Raw genomic sequence first — 13,590 nt, forward strand, 5'->3', positions numbered from 1 at the left:
CCACTATAGTTACTGACTCTGTCTACCATTGCTCCCCTAGAAACAAATGCCTACTGAATTTATCATGACACTCCTCTCCTGGCTTGTCTGCCTCTGTGAATTCTCCTTATCAGACTCCTGTATGTTGTAACAGCTAAGAATCAACAGCTTACTTTAAATTCTAGTTTCCAGCACAGATTATGTCTGTGCAAATTACTTGATTCCAGATGCCTTGGCTTCCTCATCTATAAATACAAATAAAAATAGAAATATAAAGGTACCTCCTGTTAGTGAGTCTTTATTACCCAAGTGGAGAGTACAACTCATTACTTACTAGTTGTTCTTTGAGTAATACTTTCCTAACTATCATCTAAATGTATTAATAAACACTTTAGAAATCAAGATATTATATAATTAATACATCACAATGTATGAATAGAATTGATAATTGCTAAATCTGGGTGAAAAAGTCTCCCAACTTTTCCACGTGACCAAAGTTTTTATAACAAAATATTTTAAAGTACTGATTCACAGTTACATAGATATCATTTTTTCCTCAGCATTTAACTAAAAATCACAAGACCACCATATATATCACACGGATGGAGACAGTATATGATATATATCAGATGTTCCCTAAATGTTAATAAACCAAAAGAGACACAATATTTAATATTTTAAAACAAAAAGAACCACAACACTTAAACTACTACTTTTAATACAATTATTTAGTCATTTTCTTTTATTCCTATTCTCATTCTTTCTGTCCAGAATACCTAAGATCTTTCATTATGTTACTATTTTTATGCCTTTTAAGAGTTTCAACAATCTTACCAGATCTTATACAAAAAGGTACATTTTTAGATCATCCAAGGTTACAGGATCTGGATCAGTATGGGAAAATAAATTTATAGGGAAATCTCATCTAATAACATGCTGCAAAAATTCTATTTAAAACATAAGGAAACCAAATCCAACAATACCAATAAAAAGTAATTTTTTTATAGTGAGAAAGGTTAGTCTCAGAAGAGCAAAGATAATTTAATATTATAAAAGCTATTATTACAGACCATAACATTGTTGGATTTAAGGCAAAAAACTATAAAATACTTTTATATATGCCAAAGAATAATTCAATTAAATTCAGTTTCCACTCATGATTATAAAAAGAAAAACTCTACATACTAGGATTTGAAGTTTTACCCAATTTAATTAGAGGTACCTGGGAAAAACTAAAGGAAACATGGTAACAAAGTGTAGAAGCTTTATCTGAAAAGCCAAGAACAATACAAGGATATCCATAGTATTGCCACTCCTCTGCATTTTACAGATACTCCTAGCCAACAAAAATATAAGGAAAAAAGGTATAAAAATGGAGAAAAGAAGGACAGTGAATTTATTTGAAAAATATCTACGAAAAATCTCATACAAAATATACGTTCTATTCAGTTTTAAAAGATTTAGGAATAAACAATGTAGAAATACTAATGATATGGGTTTCTGTTTCAGAAAAAATGACTAATTAGCATAGGCTTTGGATTCTGTCTTTAAAAGCAAGTTTGTAGGACTAAGGAGGAAATTTGAAATCCAGGAAATCATAAGGGAAAACCCCCTGAGCTAAGTTACAGGGGGAATTTTGTCTTATCACATGACCTTTTACTAATTTATTTTCTCAGAGGTATAGTGACAAACCACCTCTTTCTCTACCCATATACACAGAAATTCTTAACAGCTTTTCATTTCCCCCTGTACCTTAGCTCACAGGGAGTTTGGGGTTAGTAGATGCAAACTGTTACATTTGGAATGGATAAGCAATGGGGTCCTACTGTCCAAACTCTTGGGTTAGAACATGACGGAAGATGGTAAGAAAAAAAAAAATGCGCCTTTATGTATGACTGGGTCATTTTGCTGCACACAGCAAGTGAAGAAACATTGTAAATAAACTATACTTTAATAAAAAGAAAAAGCAGTGTGAGCTATACTTTCTTAACTCTAAGTCAAGTAGGCAACAAAGAGAAAATCAGCAAAGGTATAGAAGATTTAAACAGTGTAATTAATATGATGCACACAAAGAGAATTCTATATTCAACCATTGGAGAATATATGCATTTTTGCTAAGCACACAAGTACAATTTCTAAAAATTCTATCCTAAAGCAAATCTTAAATTACAAAGAGTAGGTAATCTACATGAGATTATATTTCTGACTTCAAAACACAGTTAAAAAATTGTAATAAAAAGATAAACTAACCATCCTTATGTCGGGAAATGAAAAATCCAATCCTAGGAGTTCCCATTGTGGCACAGGGGAAACGAATCCAACTAGTAACCATGAGGTTGTGGGTTTGACCCCTGGCCTTGCTCAGTAGGTTAAGAATCGGGCGTTGATGTGGTGTAGGTCGCAGACAGCAGCTTGGATCCTGTGTGGCTGTGGCTGTGGCTGTGGCAGGCAGCTATAGTTTTGATTCGACCCCTAGCCTGGGAACCTCCATATGCTGTGGGTGCAGCCCTAAAAAGAAAAAAAAAAAAACTGAAAATAAAAACCCCAGAAATGAGTGACATACAAAACAAAATCTGGCAGCGAAAATCAGAATATGCTCAAAATCATTTATATTCAAGGAAAGTCAAATTAGACCCACAACTAAATTCTATTTCACTCTAAGTAGAATGGCTAACTTTTTTAAAAAAAACTGACAATACCAAGTTTTGTAAGGTATGGAGCAATGGTACTCTCATACCTTGCTGATAGGAGTGAAAATAAGCTACAGCCACTTTAGAAATCTATTTGACCTTAGAAAGTTAATCATACACCTATCCCTTGACCCAGAAATTTCATTCCAAAAGAAATGAAACAATGTTACAAAAAAGATGTGTACCAGAATATTTATAGGAATGGTATTCATCACAATAGTCCCAGACTGGAAACAACTCAAACATCCATCAGTAAGAAAAAGGATAAACCAATTGGAGTATGTTTATATAAAAGGATTCTTCTCAGTAATAAAAAAGCAAATTACTGCTACATGCAACAAAAATAATACATTGAGAGAAAAATATTACACTGAATTAAAGAAGCCTAACACATACATGTTTCCATATACATTAAGTTTAAGAAAAGGCAAAACTATTACAGTGTGATGATCTACAGGAGGATGGGATGTGGAGCTGGACTGTAGATTAAATGGAAATGTTATATATGATGATACCATGGATTTATATACATGTTTCAAAACTCATTATAGCAGATTGCATTTGTTCAAAACAGTAGAACAATATCTCCCATACTGTATACTGTTTTATGATATGGCCTTGTCACTATCCCACAAGAGATGGAAGGTAATTCACTCTCCCAGTGAATTTGGGCTTAATTCAGTGACTTGCTTGACAGAGTACGGCAGAAGTAATACTCTGGGACATATAAAGCTAGACCATCAACAAAAAGCCTTGCAGTTTCCTCCTAGAATGTTCTCCCAGAGTCCAGCCACCCTACCAAGAGGCCAGAATCACCTGGAAAGCTGTGTGGGAGTGCTCTGGTTGATAGCTCTCCGTAAGTTCCCAGCCAGGCTTCCCTGGGACAGCAAGCAGCAGCTGCCAGGCATGTAATTGAGCCATTTTGGAGACAAACTCAAGGCTTAGGAAAACTAGAGCCTCAGCTGATACCTAACTGAAATCACATACAAGAGCCCACATAAGAATTACCCAGCTGCATACAGTCAACTCCAGAACCATGAGCGTTGATAAAAAATTATTTAAGCCACTAAGTTTTAGTGATTGCTACCAGTAATTAATACCCAGAATACTCACTGAATTGTATGGTGAACATCTGTGCATTTCACTATATGCAAATTTTACCTCAATAAAAATAAGATTATAAGAGAATATATTGTATTAGAATTAGGTTTAGAGACAACAGAAGTAAAAATGACAGCAGCTCATACAAGATGAAAGTGTATTTCTCTCCGATGTTAAAAAGTCCAAAGCTAGACAACTTAGCAAACAAGCGTCTCCGAACTCCCCTAATTAGTAACAGTTTGAACCTGCCTTCTGGAACTCAGGGAGGGTCTAGGAGGCTGAAAGCGTTTTTTCCTACAAACAAGAAATTGGGGACACAAAGAGGTTTTTGTACCCAAGAGGGACCCACAGGGCAATACTCAGTTTCATCTTGAAGGGAAAATAAAGGAAACATAAAACCAGGTCTTTGTGCAAATAGTTAAAAGACAAGATGTTTCATTTGTAAAAGAGAAGTATGGACAATGGAGTGTCATTGCCTCAAGTGTGAAATCTTTATGGTTTGTTTTTTGGGTTTTTTGTCTTTTTAGGGCCAAACCCATGGCATATGGAGGTTCCCAGGCTAGGGGTCAATTCAGACCTATAGCAGCTAGCCTACACCACAGCCACAAAAATGTGAGATCCGAGCAGCATCTGTGACCTACACCACAGCTCACTGCAACACCAGATCTTTAACCCACTGAGCGAGGCCAAGGATCCAACCTGAATCCTCATGGATGCTAGTCAGATTTGTTTCCACTGAGCCACAGCAGGAATCCTCTTTACGTTTTTTTTAATAACTTTTCTCCCAGTCTATTTGTACTTCTCTATTCTCAGGAGATGTATAATATTTTTTTGTTTCTTTCTTGCCTGAATTTCTCCTAGACAAAATGGTGAAAGTGCCTAAAGTCAATGGCTTTTTCTTGACTTAAAAAACATAAAAATAAAAAAATTAAGGTCATTTAAGACATGACACTGGGTGCCCTGTGGGGAGTTGAGAAAAACTCCAAGCATGGTGATGTAACCAGATAGAGACCAACACCAACTTCCCTTTTTTCCACACAACAATTCCTTCGTCTTTGCCCACAGCTGTGCTTGCTTAAAAGAAACTAAAGAAGATGACCACATAAGCAAAACTGCAGAATGAGCCCAAACTAGAAACGCCCAAGATAGCGACAATCTACTAACCTGAATGGGTTCCAGTCTGACCACAACGGTCACCTGGGCAGATGAGACTCAAAGCAATCAAAAGCTGCCTCTGCCTAATTACTAGGCTACGATCTCTGCCCACAGGGCACCTGCCCTGCTAGGCACCACAGTGGCAAGTGCAAAGGCGCCCAAAGGCCTGCGCATGCTCCGGATGTTTGCAAAATTCACCACCCCTTTCCCAGAATGCCGCTGGCTACCACCTCTCACCTCTTTTAAAGTTTCCCAGGTCCTTCCCCTTACCCCCTCAGAAGGAATCTTTAGAGCACGATCTTTCCTTTCCCCATCCCTTGATTAACCAGTAAAGTTTCTACTCTACTTTGCCGAACCTGGTCTCCTTCAGTTGGCGTTAGCCGCACCAGGCAAGGAAGGTCCTAATTGGGGTCCACTTGATCCGAGAGGGTTGGTCACGGGAGAGAGTTTTCCTGAGACTGGAATAGAGGCAAGAGAGGTCACTCAGGGCCATCTCCTCTGTCGTAGCAACACCCCCAGAAGGTGACAGTGCCACAGAAGAAAGGTCCGGGCACTGAATATTCAAAGATTGGGCCCCATAACAAAGCAGAGACATAAATGTCTTCTCCTGGTTTAGTTGTAGTCCAGAATAGGGGACCATATGGATGTGACATTTGGCCCAATGTCCCTCTAGCGCTTTGTTGGTGCCCCTCCAGTGCTTTGTGATACATAAGCATCCAGGACCTTTGTATAATCCCAGGGCAGAAGCGGACCTAATAAAAACAAAGACTTAATATCCAACCAGCCAAGCAGAAGAGAGGCTGCAATTGGAGGGTGCAATTTAAAGAAAGTCAACTGTGATTCAAAACTACTTCATGTCTTTTAACTATGTAGCAATAAATAAATAAACTGACTTTTTTTCCAGAAATAATAAATATAATTCATAATTCATATGAAAGAGCAATATTAAAAATACTGAAAACTGAAGTGTTTCAAGTAGTCACTTTTTTTTTTTTTTTTGGCAGTCCACCAAGTTCCCAGGCCAGAGAGCCAGCCCGAGCCATAGCAGTGACAATACTGAATCCTTAACCCTACGCCATGAGGGAACTCCCCACTTATGATTTAGAAAGGTTTGGACAGTGAGGAAAATGAATTGAAAAGTACCATTAAAATTTAAACGTGGGAGTTCCCGTCATGGCGCAGTGGTTAACGAATCCGACTAGGAACCATGAGGTTGCGGGTTCAGTCCCTGCCCTTGCTCAGTGGGTTAACGATCCGGAGTTGCCCTGAGCTGTGGTGTAGGTTGCAGACGCGGCTCGGATCTCGCGTTGCTGTGGCTCTGGCGTAGGCTGGAGGCTACAGCTCCGATTCGACCCCTAGCCTGGGAACCTCCATATGCGGGGGGAGCGGCCCAAAGAAATAGCAAAAAGACAAAAAAAAAAAATGTAAACGTGGGAGTTCCCTTGTGGCTAAGTGGGTTAAGGATTCTATGTTGTCAGTGCAGCAGCTCAGGTTGCTGCTGTGGTGGGAGTTCCCTGGCCTGGGAGCTTACATATGCCATGGGTGCAGCAAAAAAAAAAAAAAAAAAAAGGTTAAACATGAATTATGTCCATTCATTTCTCATCCTCATCATCAATCACTTATTTACTTATTTATTCAAGAAAATGACAATGAGTTGATATTTAAATGATAGTCTTATTCTGACTTAGTTAAATATCTTAACTCTCTTTTACTCAAAGGATTTTGCATCTAAAATGGCACTAGAGAATCTCACATATGCTCTCAGGAAAATAAAAATTAAAAACTGAGAGACTGATTTCTCATAAATGTCTGACTTACAGAAAACCAGAACTTATATCCTGATCAATGAATATCCACCAAGAATCTTTCCCCATCCTCAAACCAACGAACTTACTGATGGGACTCTGGCTGGACCTCCTGCTCTTCAGGACTCCTTCCAAACTCTCAGTGGACTCACCTGTAGCTTGCTATTCTTTGTGTTTCCCGAATTTTGCAATTCCTCTGCTATTCACAAAGAATAAACTCAGTCCGTTAATTCCAGTTTGCCTGAGTTTACCTCTTTTTTTTTTGGTCTTTTTTTTTTAGGGCCACACCCACAGCTTATGGAGGTTCCCAGGCTAGAGGTCAAATTGGAGCTGCCACTGCCAGCCTACAGCACAGCTCACAGCAAGGTCAGATCCTTAACCCAGTGAGCAAGGCCGGGGTTCAAACCTGCGTCCTCATCGATGCTAATTCTGAGCCAGGACAGGAACTCCTCCCTCTTTATTTAGGTTAACACCCACCAAAGGAAGCCATTTGGCTTTGATGCAAACTACTCATGTGATGAATGGTTTGTGAAAGGACTGCAAAAATGGATGTAATTGTCCATGATTTCCTTTTTTTTTTGTCTTTTGTTGTTGTTGTTGTTGTTGTTATTGTTGTTGTTGTTGCTATTTCTTGGGCCGCTCCCGCGGCATATGGAGGTTCCCAGGCTAGGGGTTGAATCGGAGCTGTAGCCACCGGCCTACGCCAGAGCCACAGCAACGCGGGATCTGAGCCGCGTCTGCAACCTACACCACAGCTCACGGCAACGCCGGATCGTTAACCCACTGAGCAAGGGCAGGGACCGAACCCGCAACCTCATGGTTCCTAGTCGGATTCGTTAACCACTGTGCCACGACGGGAACTCCATCTTTTATTAAATTTCTATTGTATGCCGGTGCTTTATATTTGCAACATTCAACACACAACAGGAAAACAATATACACAGATACATACACACACATACCTACATATAAACTAGAAATGAATGTTTCTAAACATTTTTGATCATTTTCAGTACTGCCAAATAGTACACACATTGTTCATTTTAAATGGCTGTCATTTAGAAAATTCAGTTTAGCTCAGGAATTCCCGTCGTGGCTCAGCAGAAACGAATCTGACTCGCATCCATGAGGATGCAGGTTCAATCCCTGGCCTTGCTCAGTGGATTAAGCATCTGCCATTGCCACAAAACCGCAGAGTAGTTCGCAGACACACTCATATCTGGCTTGGCTGCTTCTGTGGCATAGGCCGGCAGCTGCAGCTCAGATTCAACCCCTAGCTGAGGAATTTCCATATGCCCTAAAAAGCAAAAACAAAAAAAAATCAAATTAAATATGAATAAGATGTTTTACACCTATCTGTCAAGGACCCAGAAATTGTTTTTGTTTTAACATTAATCCCTAGTGTATTTTTTTAAGTTCAAACAAAGTTGGAAAGGTATGTTTTAAAAAACAATTTCTGAGAACTAGGCAATATTAAAATTATAGTAAGCCTTTGGATAGGTAACAAACTGGTGAAAACAAGATTTTGAATCTAACCTTAAGGAAAGAGTAGTTTAATTGACCAAAAACAACCAAGAAGCTAGATCCATTTAGATATATTGACGAGATAAGGTAAAGAAGGGATCCCACCACTTCACCTCTTCCTAGACATTTTTCCGAATCAACAACTTGTGCCCTTTTCTCAAGATTAATTACCTTTCTAAAAATCCATTTATTTCACATCTTCAAAGATCCTCCACCCACTCCCACCCCCACTGTCCACCTCTCCAAATGTTTGGACTTATTTGAAGTCCAAAAAAATCTGAGGAGGGCTGGGGAAATGGGGCGGGCGGGTGCAATTTCATCAAATATAGAAGGACTTGAGGAGTTCCCCGTCGTGGCTCAGTGGTGAATGAATCCTACTAGGAACCATGAGGTTTCGCGTTCCATCCCTGGCCTCGCTGGGTGGGTTAAGGATCCCGCGTTGCTGTGAGCTGTGGTGTAGGTCGAAGATGCGGCTCAGATTCAGCTTTGCTGTGGCTCTGGCGTAGGCCGGTCGCTACAGCTCCGATTAGACCCCTAGCCTGGGAACCTCCATATGCTACGGGTGCGACCCTAGAAAAATACAAAAAAAAAAAAAAGATAAGAAGGACTTGAAAACTATTCAATGAGGCAAGTGGGATTCTGAATTAAGGGTTACCAGAGAACGTCTGGGTCTAAAGAAGATGAAAAGAATTCCCCCACTGATAGCAGTGGGAAAGTTTCTCCACCTCCTTTAGTCTCCCTGGCAAAGAGTTATTTCCCTATCAAATAAATGAAACTGGTGGCTGATCCCCCACCTTCTCACTCAAGCCTCCGCTGGAGTGTTTGCAAGGAGACCGACTAGATTCTTAAGGGAGGCCTGCATGTGGCGCCTGGGCTGGGGGCGCAAGTGAGTAGTAAAGGCGTCTTCCAACAGCAAGAGCTACAGAACCGTAAGAAAGAAGACTCGGTGCACCCATTTGTGGTCTCCCGGTCGCCCCGGGATGGTAAACGTGGCAATAACCTTAGCTCTCAAATCGTCAGAAGCCGGACAGGGCAGTCACTCACCTCAGCGCTCCGAGTCGCTGGGGGCCGGCACTGGTTGCTAAGGACGCTGTAGGAGGCGCTCTCAGAGTTGGAAGATTGCTCTTTTAAGACGCTCCTGACCAGCGCTTAGCCAATCAGGACGTGTGAATGCAATTCGACTCCTCCCCTCCCCCCACCACAGTTATGCTCGCTTTTATTTTTTGCTGCGGAGGAGAGGCAAGTCTTTGCAGCAAAAAATAAAATCATTTAAAAAATCTAAATTTAAAAATAAAAGCACTGTATAGGAGGGTAACTATGGCTTTTAATCAAAATGCTATTCCTAAATCCTTTTTACATAGAACGCCAGATCTAGACCCGCCGGTGTCCTTCTCAGTTAGGTTAGCGCATAAGCAAAGCCATCCAGGGTGTTCTATATGTACTAACCACAAGAGGGCGAATTTAAACACAGTGATGCCTAATTTTAAAGGTAGAGGCCAATGAAATTATCTAACTTAAATCCTTACAATATTTCTATGTCTACTAACGGGCAAGCAACTTTAAAAGCTCACAAGGGTTTGGAGTTCCCATCGTGGCTCAGCGGTTAACGAATCTGACTAGGAACCATGAGGTTGCGGGTTCGGTCCCTGGCCTTGCCTAGTGGGTTAAGGATCCGGCATTGCCCTGAGCTGTGGTGTAGGTCGCAGACGAGGCTCGGGTCCTGCATTGCAGTGGCTCTGGCGTAGGCCGGTGGCTACAGCTCCGATTCAACCCCTAGCCTGGGAACCTCCATATGCCGCGGGAGCGGCCCAAGAAATGGCAAAAAGACAATAAATAAATAAATAAAAGTTCACAAGGGTTTTACTGAGAGCAATTCCAATTCAATTCAAAAGTAATGAGCAGGGATTGTCCTGGTGGAATAAACTGCCTTAAAAAAATTTAAAACTTCTATGCCACTCCTGAGCATCTATCCAGAGAAAACCACCACTCGCAAAGACACATGTACTCCAATGTTCATTGCAGCAATTTTTACAATAGCCAAGACATGGAAACAACCTAAATGTCCATTAACAGAGGAGTGGATCAAGATGTGGTACATATACACAATGGAATATTACTCAGCCATTAAAAAGAACGAAATATTGGCATTTTTAGCAACATGGATGGACCCAGAAACTATCATGCCAAGGGAAGTCAGCCATACAATGAGACACCAACATCAAATGCTTTCACTGACATGTGGAATCTGAAAAAAGGACAGACGGAACTTCTTTGCAGAACAGATGCTGACTCACATTCATTGAAAAACTTATGATCTCCAAGAGGAGACAGTTTGGGGGGGTGGAGGGATGTGCTTGGGCTGTGGGATGGAAATCCTGTGAAATCAGATTGTTATGATCATTATACAACTACAGATGTGATAAATTCATTTGAGTAATAAAAAAAAGTAAAAAAAAATTTAAAACTTCTAAAGAGAATTTAATTAATCCTGATGAATTACATCAATCCTGAATTGTTTGTTCATAATAGGCACCAAAATAAGTCTTCTGAATTCCTTTGCAGTTTTGACATTAAAAAAAAAAATTAGTCCAAATCCATAGACTGTGCCAACAGTGGACTCTAACATAAACTATGGGCTTTGGGTGATTATGACACGTCAATATAAGTACATCAATTGCAACAAATTACCCGTCTGATTGCAGATGTTCATAATGGGCAGGCTATCCACTGGGGGAAGGGGTGGGTGTAAATGGGAAACTTGTTTTACCCTCCTCTCAGTTTTGCTGTGAACTTGGAACTGCTCTAACAATAGTAATAATGAAAACTAAAAAAAAAAAAAAAAAAAAATTTCAAATAATGGCCTTTACAAAATCCAGAAATTACAATCCCTGATCTCTTCTCTGGAACACATTCCCCCTAATAGGCCTGCAAGTTGAAAGTGATGCCGGAAAGATGTTACCGAAATCTGGGTTCTTGTTCGTTTGGCAGCCAAAGAATGAACTTTGAGAACACACAGGCAGCAAGCAAGCAAAGTCTTTATTACAGGAAAACAAATAGCTCCCAGGACAGGGTGAGAAGGGGAAGAAGAGTCCCCTCTATTGTCCTATAGGGGTTTTTATCCCTTAAAGATGGGGGTTACCAATGTGGAGTCCAGAAAGATGTGGTTTTCTCCCATTGGCCTTGCCCAGTTACCTGTATCAGTCCTTGTCCAAAAGTGGTCTTAGGGGTAGAAATGCACCGTAAGTTTTATGGTTTCTTTGCCCTTCTCTTCCTTAGACTGAGAGTCACCATTCCCCTCATTCCTTTTCATTCATTTGAGGAGTTGGTTAGAGATTAACTTCCACCTGGACTTAAAACAGGTACATTTCCTATAGTAAACAAGGCCTGCGGGGATGTTACTCCCTGGAGCCCTTAAGCCACAAATTTTAATCAATGGCCATAGCAAAGAATCAAAGCCCATGCTCCTACAGTAACTACATGAGTTATCTTGCCTCAGAATGGGATGACATATTTATAGTTTTTACATTCCAAGTTAAAATAGTGAAGTATGAGAAAGCAGTAAAACCATTTCTCAATTTTCATAAAGTGGTGTGAAATAAAGAGGTTCCACCACTGTGGCTCGGGGAATTCAGCTAGTTCCTCAAATCACCCAATGCACCAAATAACACTCAACAAATGGAAGTATATAACATGTTTATAGAAAGAGACACTTAATAGCATAAACGTAAACCTCAGCAAATAGAAAACTATGAGTCCTTAAAGAAAATGTTTCACAGAATAATAAAAAATAAAAAATTTATTGTCAATAGGTGTGAACTGAAGTTTGACACTTGCCATCAGCCTCTACCTGGAGCAGAACATGAGCCACTGCAGCTACCAACCCACAGCAACCCGAGTGGAGCTCAGGGTGGAGACCAGGAGGGAGGCTCTCTGTGCTCTGGGAAAGCCTTTGGATAGTTAGACAGTCTCAGGAGATTTTATGAGCCCAATTCCAGCATCTCCTTATATCCAGAAAAACACTAAAATCCATCATTGATGACTTAATGTTTGTGACTAGTAGTAACCTTCACAAGACCACCAGAAAACTTCTGTAAAATGTGTGCGTGGCTGCATGCACCTCCTCCCCCTTTTCATGACTTATATCTTGATAGACCCCCTTTCCTCTTTGGGACAGTATCTCATAACTATCTGAAATACTGTCTCTGGGCTGTAGTTAGTGGGCAAAACAAAAGATGTCCTGGTCACCTGTGAGAACAGCCACTCCCATGGGTGGGCCAATGAACCCTGAGGGAACTCAGGAAAGCATATCAAAGGAGTGATTCCAATAAGCCCAGACCTTTCTGCCTTCATATAGCAATGGTTTTCTGTAAATTTGGTTATCTATAAATCTTTTGTTCCTACTGCCTCCCCATTGTTACAAAAACCCATATGCCTAGCTTCCTCCCTCTCCTCCTTGGAGCGGTTTCTTGGGGCTACCTGAGATGCTGTCTCCAGGGCTTAAGTTCTAATTTCACCCCAAATAAAACTTAACTCTCAACTTTCAGGTTGTATTTTCATCTATTTAAACGCCCTACATTTGTTTCCTAGGATTTAGGAGTCAAAAGATATGATCATTTTTATGGGTTTTGACATAGATTGCCAAACTGCCCTCTATCAGAAAGTTGTTATATATATATATATATTTTTTTTTGTCTTTTTTCTATTTCTTTGGGCCGCTTCTGTGGCATATGGAGGTTCCCAGGATAGGGGTCTAATCGGAACTGTAGCCGCTGGCCTATGCCAGAGCCATAGCAACGTGGGATCCAAGCCGCAACTGCAACCTACACCACAGCTCACGGCAATGCCGGATCGTTAACCCACTGAGCAAGGGCAGGGATCAAACCCACAACCTCATGGTTCCTAGTCGGATTCGTTAACTACTGCACCACGGCGGGAACTCCCAGAAAGTTGTTATATTTTTATACAACTCCAGAAATTAATGAGAGCTACTTTCTTTTCACTTTTCATAATAATGTACATTTCTCTTTGAAACATTGTCATTTTTATAGATGAAAATGGTTATTCAAATTTGCCTTACTAGAGAGTAGATATTTGTTCATATAACTATTATCCATTTGCATTTGTTTCGTTAATAAATTGCTTCTCCATGTTCTTTGCTCATATTTCTACTGACTTTCCCTTACTGGTAGGAGCTCTTCTTTACAATAAAGTGACCCACTCTCTAAACCAGGTTTTAGACATGCTTTCTTGCTGTCACTTTTAGAAAGTTTTTCAATTCACTATTTGAAAAATATTCACCAAGCATTTTCTTCCAACAATCTTTAAAAACTAAAGAA

The sequence above is a fragment of the Phacochoerus africanus genome, chromosome 4, assembly GCF_016906955.1.
Source record: "Phacochoerus africanus isolate WHEZ1 chromosome 4, ROS_Pafr_v1, whole genome shotgun sequence".
Lineage (NCBI taxonomy): Eukaryota > Metazoa > Chordata > Mammalia > Artiodactyla > Suidae > Phacochoerus > Phacochoerus africanus.